A 20,142-nucleotide genomic window follows, 5' to 3' on the forward strand; every position below is an offset into this window, starting at 1 on the left:
GTGGATAAGTCTTTTCTATATATGTTCTATAGGAAGTACATAAAACATACTGTATTTTCCACTGTACTTTTTCAGCAGGAAGGAGGAGGTAATGCAGAATTCCTGTGGACTAATGTGAGCTCACTGGAGCCTTGGTTGATAGTGTTCAAACTGCAGTTTGTAATAACCAGTCCAGTAAGGAGTATCTTTACGATGTTGTCCTGATGTGCCAAATTCAGATTTATGTTTTCTTTCCAAGAAGCAGGTCCTGGCTTCGGGACTTGAATATGCCAGCACTTTAAATTTCATTCACAGTTTGAGTAATAACACTAATTTTGTGTACTTAGTTTTAGCCAATATTTGTTTCTCTTTCTCTGTGTTTATAAGGCATATATAGTATAGTAAAATACAGTACTTTCAAAGGACAAAATTTGAAAGATATTTGAGTTACTGAGAAGGGTAGGATCAGGTTTTGGTTAAATTCTCTTCAACCAGCATCCATCATAATTCCAATAGCTGCTTAAAAAAAAAAAGGATAATCTGGCCTTTGTGGACAAATGTTAACTTGAAATGCAGGGCGCAATGTAGTTCCAGATCAATAGTGCCTAATTTCAAGGGCATCATTGAAACAAGTTTTTTTGGAAACAAGTTCAGTGAGGGAGAGTTTAACTGCTTATGTATGTAGTCTTTTTGTCACTCACTGTCCCAGCATGAGATAAATCAGAACAAGGTCACTTTTTCACTGTTACTGACTAGCTGACTCCTTTTTTTAAAAAAAATTTTTTTTTCAATGTTTTATTTATTTTTGAGAGACAGTGTGAGCAGGGGAGGAGCAGAGAGAGAGGGAGACACCATCTGAAGCAGGCTCCAGGCTCTGAGCTGTCAGAACACAGCTCGAAGCGGGGCTCGAACTCATGAACCGTGAGATCATGACCTGAGCTGAAGTTAGACGCTCAACTGACTGAGCCACCCAGGCCCCCCTAGCTGACTCCTTTTTAAAACATAATTTCCAAAAATAGGAAATATTTGTATTTTTATAGTCAATTTAGATTCCTTTGGTAATTTGTTACATTAAAATTAACTTTTTCAGTTTTTCATCTCCCATTTAAAAATGTTCCTAATTCCCAAATAGCACATTGTTCAAACTGTTAACCTGAAAGAGACCTCATTCATCTGATTCTGTCTTTTTAAAGATATTATTACATGTTTCTGACCTGATTTGAATTACCTTTTCAAAACATTGAGTGAATGAGCAAATTAATGACTATTCATTCACATTAGGGCGTGTATCTTGATTCTTTTTTAAATACTGCTTCAAGGTGGAGCCGTAGGCAAGAGATATTGCATAATGATGCCCTTTTTATTCCCAGAGATTTCCCTAGAAAGCCGTATTAGTTCTGAAATTAAGAAGAAAAATAGTCACAGTTGAGCAGCCAATTGTGAAATATTTCAGGGAGCTAGGATTTATTATTATTTTTTAACCATGGTTGAACAGATGGGTGTAAGTATGAGAGGCAAAGCTGTTAAGATCAGTGACACTGGGTGTTGTTTGGGGATAAATGGAACAAAGTGTCTGTCTTCTGGCCAGCAGTTCCCTTCAACGAAAGGTTGATAATTTCACTGTTAAATCAGTCATCAAATTGTCCAAAAATGGACACTATCCAAAAACTGCTCTGGGCTTGTGTGGTTGCATTTGTTTCTTAAACTCGTCACAGTGCACGTCAGAACCTTCTTTCTAGTCAAAAAGCCTACAGCTTCAGCCATGTATGTTACAACCACAAAGACTGATGCTTTAGTAATTGGAGGTAATGGCCTAAAACAACTTAACTGAACCTACCCACCCTACAAAAAAACAAAGACTCTTCTATTTTGCACTGTTTATTTTAAATATAGTCATTGATGTCAGTTTGGTGTAAGTTAATAATGTTTCAAAAGGCCAAGTGGTGAGGATTACTTTTGCTTCAGTACTTTTTTCCATTTTGAAGGATCTAAAACACCAAACAACTGGATTTTAGATTAAAAAACAGGCCCGTCTGGAAGTTTTAAGTTTGCACACTTGTTAGGCACTTTTGTAGGGGAGAGGAGGATCTGAGTGAAATGTGTACCAGTCTGGACCCGTTGAAGAGCTTCTAGTTCTGAGATGTGGGTTTGGACTCCGAGTGGTCCCGATGGGTGTGTTGTCACAGTTTGTGACTGGACTTTGGTTATGTGTCTCCCTAAAACTTGCTGTGACTCACATTTTGACTGGCCCACATGCAAATCCTAGTTTTTTTTGGCAAATGTAATGCGTTCAGAATAGAAAGATCATTTGGTGGTTTCTGTACAGTGGTGTACCTAAAAATGTCCATGACTGAAGAAATTGTACAAACTCGAATTGCATTCAGTATCACTCATTCTGGCAAAGGCTTATGTCTCAAATATGAATCCTGGAGGAGGAAGATCAAATCCTGTCATGTCCGGGGCTGGCTGTGGGTTTTATGGACACCCTCTGAAGTCCAGAGTAAGTCTAGTTGTTTTCACCTCTCCTTTAATTTAGGGAAATCAAGCATTTGACATAAAAAAACAGACGCAAGTTTGAGAGAGCAGGTGTGCTGATCCCTTGTGTGTGTTTGTTAACAAGGGCAAACTTAATTTTACCTGGTAAGAGAGAGTAAAGATGCTGTTTTCATTGCCAAGCCCATTCATATGTGGCTCAGTTCTTTAGGCAAGCAAGGTGGTTCTTGGGAAGAAGTAGGTAGGCCCATTGGGAAGTGCATTAATTCTTTCGTGCTATGAATGTAAAACTCTACTGTATCACTAAATATGCTTACATTATTTTGTCTCTCTGTACGTAGGATCTAGCTCACAGGATCTAGTCCCTTTTTTGCTGGCCCTTTATCACCTTTCTCACTATAGCGTTTTGGACAAATGTCATCTTGCTACTACAGGGTTTTATCAGGTTTTTGTGAGGAAAGTTTATTGAGTTTGCTTTCTTTACGAGAAAGTGAAACTGAGGCGAAAAGTCTGTGGCCCGTTTTCTTAATATAACTTGTTGTGGCCACAGTTGCATAAATGATGTTTCTGCAACCATTATCTTTCTCTAAAGATGCTGCTGCTTATAACAACACATCGTAGAGAGTTTTATTTTGTTTGAATCGGAATTTGCACACGCTCTATTTCTTCTTATGAATGATAGAAGAGTCTGAGCCTGTAGGTTCCCATCTGTATTGACTCCAGGAAGTGAGTGAGTGGGAGGAAGGGAAGCGGCGAGGACTCAGGAGAGACTCTGGTTGAACCTGTGAGTTGGTCAGGATGATTTGTGTGAAGTCACCTGGGTCTCCGTGTTTTTCCTCTGGATCAGCTGCTTTGGATGCTTTCGCGTTCTTCCAGCCCCCGCTCCCGGCAGTTTGTGACTTTGCACGAAGTCAGCTTCTCAGCACGGAGTTAAGATTCTTTCATTGCTTTTTTCTCTCCAGAATACCTGATTCTCTAGTGTGACTTGTGCTCTATCTACATCACCCTCTGGGGCAGACACAGCTAGATGCCAACCAGAATCCTTCCTACCCACCTCTTCCCTACAGCTAAACTCATTTTGTTTAATTTACCACCACAAAAACAAAAAAACCCAAAAAACAGAAACTTAATTTTTCCCTTGCAGGGTGTCTAAGTGCTAGTAGTCGTGGCCAATGAGACGGAAGTAGGTGGGTAGGGCTCCCCACCACATTCAAAGCTCTTACAAGGGGATGGCCTCTGTGAGTTTGCCTTTTGCTCTTTGTACGTTTTTCTCCCTGGAACACAAAGGCTATTTTCGAAGTGGAGAAACCATCTTGTGACCACAGACTAGTAGCTTAAGGGTTAAGCAGGCTGAGAAGCTGATGGCATTTTGGAACTGCTGTACCAGACCGTGTCTGCCCATTTCTTGACTTTTTGTGAGAAGAATAAAATCTCTATTTGGTTAGACCACAGAAATTGGGTCTCTTACTTGTGGCCAAATGTAATCCTGAGTCTAAATTTTAAAAAGTCATAGTTCATCTTTTCTCTACGAATTGAAAGGCAGCATTCTGTATGACCAGAGAGGGGTCAGACTGGAGCAAATTGACCCTCAGCTTCAATCCTGGCTTTGCTATTTATTACAATCTTTTTAAAATTTTTTCTTAATGTTTGTTTATTTTTGAGAGAGAGAGACAGAAAGAGTGTGAACGGGCGAGGGGCAGAGAGAGAGGGAGACGGAGAATCTGAAGCAGGTTCCATGCACTGGAACCTGTCAGCATTCCAGCTGTCAGCATTGAGCCCGATGCGAGGCTCGAACTCACAAACTGTGAGATCATGACCTGAGCTGAAGTCAGACGCTTACTGACTGAGCCACCCAGGTGCCCTACTATTTATTACATTCTAATATTGGCAAGTAACTTCTCTGAGTCTCAGTTCTTCCATCTTTAGTATGGTGGTACTGATATTTGTCTCACAGAATTTTTAGAAATAATTGAGAAATAATGAGAAAGTATTAATAGAATTAATAGTGGCACATTTGGCATATACATTTTTAACAAATGGTGGCAGCCGCTGCTGAGGGAGAGTGTAATGGGGAGCCTGAAGAGGCAAGAAATTCAACTTCGAGTAGGTTCTCAGTAAACACAGATTGAAGTACTGAATGGGCCGTTAGCTTTACACCTGCAGCCACTGAACTCTTCCTGCTCACCGTTCGTCCCAGCGCCCATCTCTTATCCTCAGTGCCACCTGCCTACACCAGAATATTTGGAGCTTTTCTGTGTCCCAACATGGGGTGAAAAGGCAGAGGATGTCCTTATGAGAAATTTATTAGTTATAGCCTAGGTCATCAATGAAAGGTGTTTGGCTCCAGAGTCAGACAGATGTAGATTAAAAGCCCATGTCCTTATTGGCTGTGTGATTTTTGTCTTCTGTGAAATGGGAATAACTGGGTGGTTGTGAGGATGAAATAGGATATTACGTGTGTGTAAGCAATTCTTGGCCTTGGTGTGAGGTCCTCTTGAAGATGTAAGGACAAAACATGGCCTTTATCCTTGGGAATATTCACGTATAGGAGATGGGGGCAGAAAGAAGGCCCTCCTTTCACATAACCATAATACAAAACCGATTTAGAATACTATTTAGCTGTTAAAATGGTTGAAAAAAAATATGTTGACTAGATGTCTATTGTATATTAAGAAAAACAACCAAGCACACATGTATAGTTTATATTTGTCAATGCATGAAAAATTGTTAAATTAGGAGGTAATTTATGGGATGTTGATTAGCATGGCAGGGAAGATGAAAGGGGTTTTAATTTTTTTTTAAAGCATACTATTTATTTTACAACACACAATACTCTTGAGATATAGGAAGTATTAAAGTTTAAAAAATTGATTCATTAGGCCTTTTGGAGGTAGGTATGGGAAGAGTGTGCTATCTATGAGTTGCATGAGTCACTCAAATGAAAGGTTGGGTTTGGTGGGGTCCTGCTAGAGGAGGTGGGATTTGAATGGTCCCTGAAGGAGGAGTAGGAGATTTTGAGGCGGTAGAAGGGGGAGATGAGCCCACTGGGGTGTGGAGCAAAGGTAGAATGTATTGAGATGAATTTTAGAGAAAGGTAAGATATAATGGAGTCAGCTCTTAGAGGGTTTTTAAGAGAGTGACAAGGTTATGCTTTAAAATGAGATTCTTTTACAGGTGGGGAGAATTATGAGAATTATATTATAAAGGTGACTTTGGAAATAGTATGTTGAATGTGACTAGAATATAAGTGGTGAGGGGTGGGGAGAAGGGCAGAACACCTTCAGTCAAGAAAGGCATACAAGTGAAAGTTGAATTTTAATGGGAAATAGGATGAATTAAGAATTGGACACCTGGAATTTGAGATTCCATCATGGCCCACAATAACCTATCTCTGTCTTCTCATTATATAAATGGGTAAAGTAACAGTACCTGTCTCATTAGGTTTTTGGAACGACAGCAGCAAGAGTAATAATAGCTCCTACTTACACAGCGCAAGCACTGTTCTAAGTACCTTAAATATTTTAACTTAGATTTAATCCCTACATCGGCCCTAAGAAAAGACACTGTTATTCCTACATTACAGATGAGGAGCCTGAGGCACAGAGAGGCTAGATGAATTTCCCTAGATGGTGTTGGACTCTGTGTTAAATGCAGGTAGGTACAGTCTCTAGGGTCAGAATATTCAACCACTTCATGTTATTGCCTCTGGCTTATTTCTGGACTTGGCATTGTCAGAAGCCATTAAGAACTGTTAGTTGATGTATCTACACAAAGGTGTTAAGAATTTGAAATTTAGGTTTGGAGTTTAGGCAGAATCCTAGATTGATGAATCATTTCCATGGAGCTGTTACACAACAATTAAAGGTAGATGAACTCACTACAGAAGATGATGTAGAATAAAAAGGGAAGCAAGTACAGAGCCTTCAGGGAACTCTTCTTTTTTACACTTTATGTATATTTAATTTGTTATTGTTTATAGTCCAATATTTTTAAATGACTAGAAAATATGGGACAAGGAACCATGACAGGATATGGTATACTGAAGCTTATTTGAGTCTAGTGTTGATAAATTATTTCTAAGCCATGGAAGTTTTTAATGTCAAGAAAAGATGTCCTCTGTTATGGATAAATAATGAGTACAGTTCATCTTGCATTTGATTTATTTTTGGAAATCCTAGAGTGATGCCAATAATCTGCTGAAGCACAACAAACCATAAATACTTCAGGAAGAAATAAAAAGGCAAAATTAAAAATTATTTGCTATTTGTTAGGCTGTGTACAATATGTCAAATGTTCCCAATTTTATTTTATTTTTTATTTAAATTTTTTAATGAAAGATGACATACAGCGTTCTATCATTTTCAGGTGCATGACATAATGATTCGACAATTCTGTACATTCTGCAGTGCTCAACACACTAGATGTAGGTACCACCTGTCACCATACAGTGTTATTGCAACGTTATTGACCATGTTCCCTCTGCTACACTTCTAATCTCTGTGACTTATTTATTTTGTAACTGGAAGTTTGTACCTCTTATCCCCTACCCCCTTCACCTATTTTAAAGAAGATGCAGAATAAAAAGAGAAGCAAAGTACAAACCGTCAAGGAACTCTTGGCATTGAGGCATGATGAGGCTAAAGAAAATTTATTAAAGGAGGTAGAGCACGAACCACCAGAGAAGGGGAAGATGGTGACAGCAAAGGGAAGAAGCACACCCTACACAGGGGGACTGTCCTTGCCATCTGGCACAACAGAGCCGTTACAAGGACAGGTCAACTGCCACTGGTCCAGCTACCAGGTCATTTGTGAACTTGGAGAGTGTACAGTAAAACCTTAGATTGCGGGTAACTTGTTCTGCAAGTGTTCTGCAAGATGAGCAAACATTTCTAATAATTTGTTTTTACATTTTTTTAACGTTTACTTATTTTTGAGAGAGAGAGAGAGAGAGACCGAGCACAAGCAGGGGAGGGGCAGAGAGAGAGGGAGACACAGAATCTGAAGCAGGCTCCAGGATCTGAGCTGTCAGCACAGAGCCCGATATGGGGCTCGAACTCATGAACTGTGAGACCATGACCTGAAGCGACGAAGTCAGATGCTCAACCGACTGGGCCACCCAGGCACACCTCTAATACATGTTAATTTGGTAAGCGAGCAGTGTCTTGCCCTATGAGTCGTATGTGATGCCAAGTGTCACATGATCACAGCTGAGCCAATGGTTCTTGAAATTCACTCTTATATATTAGTGGTTTGGATTACAAGCATGTTTCCAGAACGATTTATTCTGTGAACCAAGGTTTTACTATATTTTCATTAGCCCAGTAGAGATGGAATCCAGAGTGCAAAAACCTGGCTATTACAAGGGAGGAGATGAGCTGCAGGTGGCCCATTAGCCCAGCCTTTCAAGGAATCGGACAAGGAGAAGCATGCTGTGACAGCTTGGTTTGAGGCAGGCACAGGTACAGGGGGTAGTGTGAAAGCAGCAAAAGCAAGGTGGGGGAATGAGTACAAAGTCTAGGGGAGGGGGCCACAGATGGATTAAAAATCAGGGGGGCGAATGCCTGGTTAGCCTTGAACTCCATAAGAACTTTCTTCAGATAGGATGGAAGAAAAGATGGGGGAAACAGAAAAAAATGTGATTGGAAGCGATAAGAGTTGAGTAAGTTCACCGCAGGCAGTCTGCATTTTTTCAGTGTAATAGGAATCAGTGAAAGGAAATTCATAGACAGGCGACTTAGGCTCCTGAGAGGCTGGCTCTTGGGGATTATTGGTGCAGAGGAAAAATTTGAAAGAATGACCGAAGTCTCTCATCTAAACAATACAAGCTGACACATTTGTCGGGATGTATCTCCAGGCAGGAAAGTAATTTATTGAAGTGGAAAGTGGTGGCTACAAAAAGAAGAGGAGAATGAAATGAGACAAAGGAAAACTTGACTGTATTTGAAGGAGGAATTTTTAGACCACCAGACTTCATCGTTCACAGAACCACTTCCCTGGGGAAACCCAAGTGCTCCGAGTGGTGAGAAACAGCCTGAGTTTGGTCAAAACTGACCCGCCAAAGCATGGCAAAATACCCTGTAGAAGGTGTCTGCATTGGATGCTGCTCGTGGTTACAGTCTTCTGTAGTCTTTGGTTTAACAGTCTTTGGTTTAACGGATGGATTTTAGAGTGATCTTTAGTCGGAAACAATGCTGAGTTGTAGTATCTCAGGAGATTTGTTGTCGTAATGACCTGAGGGGGTGGGGGGAAAGGACTAAAGGGATTCGGTAATTAGGAGCATGGAACTAATGGAGCACACCAATCAGTCCAGCCTTGGATATTTCTGGGTTTGCTCTGAAGGATATCAGGAGTGCTCACTTCGGCAGCACATATACTAAAATTGAAGGATATCAGGAGGAACTTACCCAGGTGTGTGTAGTGTTTTAGATAGGTATGGTGTTCCTGAGTTCAATGGTTCTCAGTGGGGCTGGCCACATAATTTTTGGAGCCCTGTGTAAAATGAAAATGTGTGGCCCCTCGTTCAAAAAGCAGGGGGAAAAATCCATGTTAAAGGTACTAACATGAAAAGCTTTTCCTTTTCTTCTATACTTTCTTGACTTGTTCTCGTGCTTGCTATTTAATAGCATTCTAAGTGAAGGAAAATTAAAAATTTAAATTATTAGCATGATTTTTATTTCTTATATGGTACAGCCAGCGTTAAGTGTAAATATAAGAGTATTTGAAGGGCGCCTGGGTAGCTCAGTTCGTTAAGCATCTGACTTCGGCTCAGATTTCATGGCTTGTGAGTTGGAGCCCTGCGTTGGGCTCTGTGCTGACAGCTCAGAGCCTGGAGTGTGCTTTGAATTCTGTGTCTCTATCTCTGCCCCTCCCCTGCTTGCGCTTTGTCTGTCTGTCTCTCAGAAACAAATAAACATTAACAAAAAGAATTTAAGAGCATTTGACACATCTGCAGAATTACTGAAATCACACACTTCATATTTTGTAATTTATACATGCACATGTGTATTATTCTTACCAGAACGTGGGAACACTGTTCAAAACTAACTCATTGCTGCTTTTTTTCTTTTATTTATTTATTTTGAGAGAGAGAGAATCACAAACAACCTCTGTGCTCTCAGCACAGAGCCGGCCGTGAGGCTTGAACTGGATCTCTATCTAATAAACTATGTGATCATGGCCTGAGAGGAAACCAAGAGGTGGATGCTTAACCCAGGCGCCCCTTATCTCACTACTTTTTTATTTCACTGCTTGATACATGCATTCTATCAGGCTTTGTCTTACAGAAGGAAGGGGCTGGCTTGAAGGAAGGACTGAAAGGAAGAAGAACCATGGGTTGCCCTATCTCTCCTTTTCCTTCTGTGCTATTATTTTCGGTGTACATGGTTGGCTAATAGTGGGAAGTAATAAGAGTAAGAGGATATGATAGGATTCTTTGGTTGTTTGTATTTCTTAGAAAGACATTGCTTTGTTTCTGTGTGCAGAGCAAGTTGTGGTTTCTTTGAATGGAAAGCACAGCTTCTGGGAGCTGTCAGCATTCACCTGCCTGCTCATTTGGTTACACTGGTAATACAGCTACCTTGACCTACTCTTGCTAATATCCCATGCATCATGAATCTACAGAAATTCTGTGCTCTTGAGGTATTGCAAACACAGTGTAAAAATGGCAGCCACACATATTACATGGGATCTCCTCTGCTCACACATTGCCCCTTCAGACCTCCCTTATAAAACCCAAGTTCAGAGTTAAACTAAGAATCTCAACGGGCGTCTGGGTGGCTTAGACAGTTAAGCTTCTGACTTTGGCTCAGGTCATGATCTCATAGTTGGTGAGTTTGAGCCCTACATTGGGCTCTGTGCTGACAGCTCAGAGCCTGGAGCCTGCTTCAGGTTCTGTGTCTCTCTCTTTCTCTGCCCCACCCCCACTTGCACTTGGTCTCTCTCCATCTCTCAAAAATGAATAAGTGTTAAAGAAAAAAAAAAAAGAATCTCAAGATGACGACAGCAGAGCATTAAACCAAGTGTGGACCCTTTCTGAGCATAGGGTCCTGTGTAACTACACAGGTCACAAGTTCATGAGGACGGCTCTGTTCTCAGAAGTCAAAGAGCACACTCTTAAGCCTGTATGCCTCTGGTCTTAAAGATTCACTCACCTTCATTATCAAAGTTGCAATGGGTCAGGTTTGTGTCTGGTATCCTAGGGACCCTCGCCTTGCCATCATCACTGGTATTTTTGCCTTTCATATATTTTTGAATCACTCTCCATTGCTTCTGCCATTGCCTTGGTTTACATCCCTATCAGCTCTGAAGTAGACTCTGGGTGTCTAAATGGGATATCTCTCCCTGTTGGATGAGGGATTGTGTGGAAGCTGGTGGTGTGGGCAGTGAAAGAATTCACCTGAGGCAGAACAAAAGCAGCTTGTCTGATGGGCCTGTCTGTATTCATCCAGGTGGTCGCTGGGGGCCCTTCCTACATTCCATTGCTCAAGCCTGTTTGCCTAAAAGTGGCCTCTACAAACCCCGCAGCTCGTTTGTAGATGTACAACAAAACCCTGTATTGTACATCTCCTTGCCAGACAGATCTTCAAAATAAACCTTTGGTTTGAGGCCACCCTGCCGGCCCCAAAGCTTTACTTGACCTCCCGTGGGCTTGGCAAGAGTTTTTAATGGCAAGACTGGTGGTCCTTCAGTTGAGACTGAAAGGAGACAGGTTTCGTTTGACCTACACAGTATTTGAAGAAATTGAAGCCAGTACTTCAAGTTTGGGAGATTTCACCTAATTGAAATGCAGATTTTAAAAGCAGGCAATCTGGCTGCTCTGCGCTCTTGTTTCCTTATGTTGGGCTGATGCCCTTAGAGAACAGGAGGACCTGTGGATTTGGGAAGGAAGACGTTTGGATTTACTTTTAGGGCAGATTGACTCATTATTCTGGCAAAATCATCACTTTCCCTTAATGCAGATTTAATTTTTTTTTTTTAACGTTTTTATTTATTTTTGAGACAGAGAGAGACAGAGCATGAACGGGGGAGGGGCAGAGAGAGAGGGAGACACAGAATCAGAAACAGGCTCCAGGCTCTGAGCCATCAGCCCAGAGCCCGACTTGGGGCTCGAACTCACGGACCGCGAGATCGTGACCTGAGCCGAAGTCGGACGCTCAACCGACTGAGCCACCCAGGCGCCCCACCCTTAATGCAGATTTAAAACAAGCATCTGTCTGTTGTTCTCAGGGAAAGCTGATCTTTTAGTGTGAGAAATTAAGTTCTCCACCTGCATAATGGAAGTTGAATGTATGCTTTGTAGCAGCCCTTGCTTTTTTTAGGAGAAATGTTTCTTCGGTGTCACCTGGTCAGCGTCCCCACTGGTCACCTTGTGACCTCGTCTGGTCTTGACCTCTTTCTCTAAGCTTGTCTTCCCCTGTCCTGCTGTGCTGAGACCCGGCCTGCCCCTCTGGAGAGCTTTAAGCCCAGCCCTACCTTTTCTGCTTCGCTTGTTGCTCTGCTCTGTGCTTGAACCTTTCCTTGTCTTTCCTCTAGGCCCAACTGAGGCAGTTCAGGAAGCTCTTGTTGCCGAGAGCCTGCGTGAAAACTCAGCCCTCAAACTCTGCTGGAAGCAGGTAATTAAAATTTTGGATTTTTAAATGCTCGAGCACCACGTGGGTAGTACATTCAGATTATTTTTGAGGGTCCATTCCGGCCCGATGATTTTGAAACGCTCTAATTTGTCCAGTGCCTGTGCCTATTTATTGCCAGTATCTAGTTGGTTTTTGAAATTGTGCTTTGGGGAAGGAGCTTTATTTGCACTGTCTCAGTGAATTAGGAGGGCAGCACTAGTATGGTCTCCCTTTAACAGATGAGGAAACGGTTTTCTCCAAAACCGACGCTCTAAAGAGCTTATCCTTGCCTTATGTCTTATTTCTTCAGATAGGTTGTATACTTGTTGAAGGCTGTGACTGGGCCTTTGTTGCCAGGCTGTATCTGTTACTGTCAACACATGTTTCCATGACAAGAGAAATGGTTTACTCAGCCAGTATGCACCAAGGCGTAGACAAGTCTCCATGGGGGTGATGCAAAGGATATCAAGTAGGAGAGATGGGTGGGCAGCAGTTATACTAGAAGGTATGGCTCCGACCTGTGCACAAATACAAGTATAGAGGTTTGGATCTTGGGGTTTGAAGTTAGATGGGCCTAGCTGTGTCTATTTCCTCATTTGTAAAATGGGGGCAATAATAGCTTATCATTTGTACCGCCGGTTTTCAGCTGGGGTGATTTCACCCCGTAGGAGTCAGGAAACATTTCTCATGTTACAGCTGGGGATGGAGGGAGGACTGATGTTCAGTGACTAGGGTCCAGGGATGCCACTGAACACCCTTCAATGCAAGGGACGTAACCAGAAATTACCGGCTCAAACTGACAGCTGGTGCTGAAGGTGAGAAACCCTGCCTTGTGGGTTTGTGAGGATGAAGCCAGACCATGCATGCCATCTCAAAGATTGTAAAATCAAGCCTTGAGGAGGGTGAATCCCAAAAGGCTCCGTGTCAGCGGCATCTGTGATCCTTGCCAAGGAAAACCCTTGTTCTAAGGATTTCATGCTCTCCTGTTTAGAAGACTCAACTGGAGAATGTTTGTGTTACGCTGTGTGCTAACATGAGCTGGCTGCATGTATCGGAGCTGTGAAAACAATTGTTAATTTTTAGGGTGTTCCTGGTAAACTTCCTGCTTGCTTAACTAGTTTCTTCTATGATAATTTTGGTGTGTGGGTTTAAGTCCTCTCTCTGATGGAAAATATTCTGGTTAATGAATTTCCAAAATAGGTTTTGGCAAGTGGGATGTGAAAAGTTCTTGTTTTCACATCAACAAGCCTCATGTTTTTCTAGTCCTAGATTTAAAACAAGGCCACCCTTCCCCCTGTTTACTGTCTTACCTGCCCACTGCACAGTGTTTGGGTATTGGTGGGAGTGGTTTGGAAGGTTGTTGGATTTCCATCAATTGTTTGTTGTGGATTTGCAGGGGAGATGGTTATTTAAATCTTTTGTAACTTCAAAAGTAATAATGCACCTTATGGACGATTTTAGTAGCATAGAACAACCATAAAGACACAGTTAAAAAAAAAAAAAAGTCTTCAGTAATCCTACCACACAAAGGTACAACTATAGTTGCTGTGTTTCTTTACATTTTTTTATTTGTACTTTTCCCCATATTTGAAATATTGAGTATGTGATTTGTGTCCCCCCTTTATTTTATTTAACATTGTTTTATTTGCCCTTCCCCACCCTACAAAAATAACTGTAAATATTATTTCTTTTTTTAAAACATTTTTTTATGTTTGTTTATTTTTGAGAGAGAGACAGAGTGGGAGCAGGGGGAGGGGCAGAGAGAGAGAGGGAGACACAATCTGAAGCAGGTTCCAGGCTCTGAGCTGTCAGCACAGATCCCGATGCAGGGTTTGAATTCATGAACCATGAGATCATGACCTGAGCCGAAGTCGGACGCTTAACCAACTGAGCCACCCAGGCACCCCTGTAAATACTATCTCTAAAGACTGTAAAGTATCCTATGTAGGGATGTTTCTTGATTTATTTAATCCCATTGAGGAGGCTGTTTTCAGTATTTGATGAGCGTCTTTATGCAGTCAGCATTTTCTGTATAGATCATTTTTTATCTTTTTTTAATGTTTATTTTTGAGAGAGCAGCGAGAGTGCAAGAGAGAGATAGGAACGGAGGGAGACAGAGGATCCAAAGCAAGCGCTCAGTGCTGAGCCTGATGCGGGGCTGGAACTCATGAACTGTGAGATTAAGACCTGAGCCGAAGTCGGATGTTTAACTGACTTAGCCACCCTAGTGCCCCCAGATCCTTTTTATCTTTGTCATAGATGACCAGAAGTAGAACCAAAGGATGTGCATGCATATGAGTATCTTGGTTGATATTGCTGTTGGTTGCCAGTAAAGTTTGTACTAAGTTTTGCTGCCATTAGCAGAATGATTTCTCATTTTAATAATATTTGGTAATTTTCTAGGAGAAAAGACTTTTGTTTTTCTTTTCTTTTTTATTTGATATTAATGAGATCAAACATGTTTATACGACTGTTGACTGTATTTCCTGTTAAAACTTCATGAACTTTGCCTGCTTATTTATTATTGGGAATTAGTGTCTTTCTTGTTTGCCGTAAACTATGTGTTTCACTTAATCCTTATTTACCTTTTATCATTTTTATTATAAATATTTTGACTTCGTTTTTTTCCCTTCAATTTTCTATTTGGTTTGTCTTTCAATTTTGTTTTTAGTCATATAGAAATAGAAAATTTTTATGTAGTCAAATCTTGATTTTCTTTTCCACCGTCTTTCACCTTTTGTCTATATTGAAATGAATCCTTTGTATTTTGGACGTGATTATACTGACTTGTCAGTGTTTTAAAATTCTCTCCCCACTGTAGACCGCTATAGAGTTTCTTAATGAGGATAAATGGGCTTCAAGAACTTGGTCTAATATGGGCACCCATTGTGTACCATGGAAAACACTCCATGTCTCTGTATGAGTGGGTTGGGTATGTGTGAGTAGGGAAAGTTGATGAGAAAGGTTGAGGCTCATGTTGGGCCGTGGCTTATTTGGTTTTGTTTTAATTTCCTTTCCCACAGGGTGGAAGCAAGCTTTCCTGAAGGCAGGGGCTTCCACAGTTCTCACCTGGCTGAGTCACCGGGGCCAGCAGCTTGCTGAGCAAATGGTGGCTGTGCCTGGCACAGAGTTGGCCCACAACAATTATTTTGTCTAGTGCCTGAGAAGGTATACTGAGCAGAGGCTGGCCAAAGTCCCCCCCCCCCCCCCCTCTCCCCCCGCCCCACTCCTTACCCCTGAAGTTTTATTCTCTTTGGCTCCAGGCTCTGTGTTGCTCAGCCTCATCAAGGTCACTCCCTGGCCTGTGAGGGGCTCCCTAGGTGCAGTTCACCAGCTGAAGCTTGAAGAGGAAGATATCATAACAAATAGTGCTTACTTCTTTTGCAAAACGCTTTCACTATGGCTTTTTTATATGCTTCTCACCTCAACCTTATGAGGTTAAGTACTATTTTCATCTCCATTAATTTGGAGGAAACCACCACTCAATAGAAGCATAATTAAAATCTGGAGCTTCTGACTCCAGAGCTGATCCTCTGTGCTTCTGAAACAGTTCTGTCATTATGATTTCTGGTTGTGATTTCTCGGTGGTGCTATTGGGCAGAAGGTAGCAGCAACTTTAGGTTTTGGAATCAGGCATAGCTTGAATGGGATTCCAGGAGAGTCATGTCTTAATATTGTGACTTTGCTACTTGACCAGCCTGAGCCTTGGTTTCCTTGTCTGTAAATGTAAACAACAATGTCTACCTTGCAGGGATGTTGGAAAGTTTAAGTTGAGATAATCTATACAAGACTCCTAGAACAGTACCTGGCTCACTAATTGTGGGTGCTCGGTAATGATTGCTTCCTAGTCTCAAGGCTCAAAATGCTACTGTTCTTTTTTGTTACCAGCATTTCAGAATAACTGGCAAACCTTCTCAGACTTGTGAAATTTTAGTAAATATTGTTTATATTTCAGTGCAAGAAACATTTGTTTATCTGGCCTGCTTATTTTCCTATTGAGTAGATGTTCTTCCCTGTTGTGGATATCACCTGCTTCTCTGAAATCCTTCTGCTTGGAGAACTTTGTGATGAATCTCGAGCTTAGTCCTGTACTCACAGCCAAAACAAAACATGTTTTGTCTACATGTTTATGTAAAAGCACGGACCGTTTTTTGGAAGAGCCATAACCCAGTCATTCCTTTACACATAGTTGAGATTTTTGGCATCTTTCATGGAGTTGTTACTTGTCCCCTGTTATTATAAACATTCAGGTAACAAAGTAGTCTTAAAAAGAAAGTCGTAGAAAATCACGAGAAAAGAGAAAGTTGCTAAATAACTCTGGAGACCAGTTGTTAATTAAATCTAATTTTTCAGACCATGTACAAAGTGAGTTGGATTTGATTGGTCCTTATGCTAGATTTGGTCATCCACCTAAAAAGCCTCCACTAAAGAGGCAGAAAACCTCTTTCTGCCTAAAGAGTTTCAACATGAGGATTGTCTTGCCAGTTAACTTCTATTGTATGTATATTCAGACTTTTTCATTTTAATAAATTGAGCCAAGTAATTATATATGTTAGCTTAGAGTTGTATTATAATCCAATGCAGCCTTGTTTCTATGGAGTTAAAGATAATGCCTTTCGGCAATCTTCTTTAAAGTGTTTCTTGGATCTTATTTATTTTTTGTTCCTGAAGCCACAGTTGCATTTTCAACAATACACCCTCTTAGTATTGGAAAGGGGAAAGGTTAATGTGGATGGGGCCTTAGTGGGTTAATAACTAACCTTCTTGTTCTTATTCTGGGAAATTTAAATCTGTTGTCCTATGTTTTTTCCATTCCCGCCTCCCCCCCCCCCCCCCATAGTAGGAATGGAGAGACAAGGATGGGAAAGCTTCTTTTTAATGTAATTTATATAAGTTACATAAATTAGAGTCATAAATTAGTTGCATTTTTATATAATTCATGCCATATGTATATGCTTTACATAACACATGGATACAGTTAAGTATCAATGATTAAGTGAAATTTATGTGATTTCTGAGTTCCCTCTTATATCTAGAGTTCAAGGATCAAAGTGAGTGCACTGTTGGCCAAATCTCATGACTATTGCAAAGTGAGTGTAGGACATTGTAAAATGCTATGCTCCATTTTAATGGTCAGTAGGCAGTTGTTTTCCTAAAATTCTAGGCCTAATGTTTGATTTCTTAATTTGTAGCCAGAGTGGACATTTGGGGGCAGAGGTGGGAGTGTTGATAATGGTGGAGAGAGTAGATTAAATCTGGAAGAATAAAATTGGTGCTGATGTGACTATTAATTAACAGGATACAAAGGATTAAAGATTGTGCTTTGTGATCACAAGATAACAATCCAGTTGGGCAGCCCTGAGCCCACTGCGGATCAGCCAGATCGTTTTGGCACCAGCCCTTTGAAACAAAGCCTGAGAACCCAGCGAGTTTTACCAGGCATTTCTTGTTGCTGGCTGGCTGGCTGGCTGGCTGGCTGGCTGGCTGGCTGGCTTATGGAGTAAATAGAGTAATTAGCTCTCATTAGCACTCCCACAAGCTGTAATGCATCCACCTGAGGCAGAGAGACGCTTGCTTCTGTTCCTGATGTTCCTGAAAACATTGAGAATCCCCATCTGATCTCTTCAGTACAAGCATTTTTGCGTTGCAGATACAGAATGCCAAGTTGGCAAGAATAAAACCCACCAAGTCTCTCAAATGACGGTAGCAAAGCCTGCTGACCAGGGTGGAAGGCTTTCCTAAGAACAATGACTGTGTCTAAGAAAGTGGTGAGCCTTTTAATATAAAGCCTTTTCTTCGCTCTCCCCGCCCCACTGCCCTCTTGTGTATTCGACTGATAGGAACCAGGTTAGTCAGAGATACTGAACCCTTGTGGTCATATAACTTGATCTCCTTAGCCTCTTGTCAGCTAGACTTTAGAAGTTGTGTACCAACAGAGTATCTGCGTTGATTCAAGTCCTTGAGAAAGAGAGACCTTGGAGGGTGGTTTGTGGCCCTGTTCAGGACCACCTGCTGTTGATAATCCATGTTCCTATGAAACAGATCTGTAGTTATGAAGGTGGAAGCCAGAAAGGCCGATGGAGGAGGGAGACAGAGTCTTGGGGGCTTTGCACACAATCCTGGAGAAATACATAGAAAAATTGCAAATGGGTAGATTTTATGGGAAAGAATCTTGAACCAAGAATCTGGCAATCTAATCCCAACATTGATCAGGTGTGTGATCCTGGGTAAGTCATAAAAGTGAGGTAATAATCATACCAGCCCTGCCCTTACACGGAGAGCTGTGAGGGTCAAATGAGACAATGTGTAAAAAGCTATAAAACATTAAGCAGGAGTGTGATTTTAAGTTGAGGTTTTCACATGGAGAACATTATCTTCATTTTTAACCTTCTGAACCCAAACCTTTGGTGATAAGATACAGACACTGTGCAGGTATCTGCTTTTGCTCTGACTTCTACTTTTGTGACATCCCTAATGCCATCCCGGGCCCGATACTGGGCTAGGGGGCCTAAGTGACTGGTAGATGGTTCCTCAGGGTTTTCTGGGAAGTGGTACTGTCTCCTGTTCGACGCTGTAGCAGTAGCTCTTGATTCTTGCTCAGGCCTGTCTGTCGTCTGCTTTCTTGGGGATGCAGCAAATACTACAAAGTCATCAATAATCTGTCAGCTCTAAGAGTTCTCTGTTATTAAAAGTTTGAAATACTGGGGATAAGGTGTTTAGGACTTAATGTCATACTTACATGTAGAACTGTTCTTTTTAAGTAGCTTTAGAATGATTTCCTAGGATTTGAGGTTATGAAGCAAGTGTGCCTTATGTGGGGAGGGGCGTACTCCATTGGCTAAGGTTGCAAACATCAGACCTGGCATCCGTGCTCTCGTGTCAGTTTTCAGTGCCACATGATGCTGTGACGTGCAAGTCACTAGCCTGGCAGTGTCTCACCTTCTTTACTTGTGAACCTGTGATACTCCTGGGCATTATTTAACTCCTGTCCCTGTTGACTGTATCGGCTTGGTGTTCAGAAAGTGATCGGGATTGATGATCAGAATGTCTGTAATTATTAAACCAAGTCACATATTTTTCAAAGATTGTTTTCGGCCTTCATTGGACCTCTGATAGCATGTCTTGATGGAACATGTCTAGGACCTGTAACTCCCTCGTACAATTTTAAAAATAACTTGCTGACCTTAGAAAACAGCCTGTCTTTGAGGTACACTGGAAGCATGCTCAGCCCAGGAGTTGGGTGCTGAGGGATTTTAGGGGGGAGGAAAAGGCAGTGGGATTTGGTGGAGGAGAAGCTGATCAGCAATGCAGCAATACAGCTGATCAGCAGTAATGGAGGCCCCAGCTGCGCTTAAGGGGAACTCTCGAGTTGGGATGGCCCTGTGGAGGCAAGGAGCTGGACGTGTGTATCCCTGAATCAGCCCATTGCTGGCAACTGGGCACCCCTTCTGGTGGCTTAACCTTGAGTGAAGCAGTGTCCTGTGGCTGGCTGGGGGCTTTCCCTGTGAGCTGTCAGCAGCTGGATCTAAAAATGGGGTTCGGGGGTGCCTGGGTGGCTCAGTTGGTTAAGCGTCTGACTCTTGGTTTTGGCTCAGGTCATGGTCTCACAGTTTCGTGAGTTTGAGCTTCGTGTTGGGCTCTATGCTGGCAGCACGGAGCCTGCTTGGGATTCTCTCTTCCTTTCTCTATGCCTTCTCCCCTACTTGCTCTGTCTCTGCCTCTCTCAAAATAAATAAACAAAAGTTTTAAAACTGGGATTTGAGTGGAGCACACCAGTGTCCACTCCCCTGTCCCAAAGAATCTAACCCCTTAAAAAATTAAACAGTAATAGAGAACACCAAAATCTCAGCATATATGGTAAGTCTCTTTATCTGCAAAGCTAGAAACTTGGATCCCATAGCAAAACTGAAGGAAGAGGTTAATGATAAATCAACAGTAGTAATCGTAGTAATCGTATGTGTGCATAAATGAATTTGTCTCTGGGATATCTAACTCAAGTTGATTTTATAGAATTGGTGGTTCATCACCATAAATGTCAGGCAAGCAGGTTAAGGCACACAAA

The 20,142-nt window shown here is 41.6% G+C and overlaps 1 protein-coding gene across 15 annotated transcripts in view; it reads left to right on the top strand.

Moving 5' to 3' along the window:
- The window catches only part of PPFIBP1 (PPFIA binding protein 1), a 171,675-nt gene that overhangs the window by 1,844 nt on the left and 149,689 nt on the right, over positions 1-20,142 (top strand). For 14 of the 15 annotated variants that reach the window (XM_053226074.1, XM_015065216.3, XM_015065221.3 and 11 more), the window contains exon 2: positions 12,004-12,083. The exons of the other annotated variant lie outside the window; for it this stretch is intronic. The gene's annotated coding sequence lies outside the window, so the exon portion shown is untranslated. The remainder of the gene's footprint in view (positions 1-12,003; positions 12,084-20,142) is intronic. 15 annotated transcript variants of the gene reach the window in all.

This window comes from Acinonyx jubatus, chromosome B4 (genome assembly GCF_027475565.1).
Source record: "Acinonyx jubatus isolate Ajub_Pintada_27869175 chromosome B4, VMU_Ajub_asm_v1.0, whole genome shotgun sequence".
NCBI lineage: Eukaryota > Metazoa > Chordata > Mammalia > Carnivora > Felidae > Acinonyx > Acinonyx jubatus.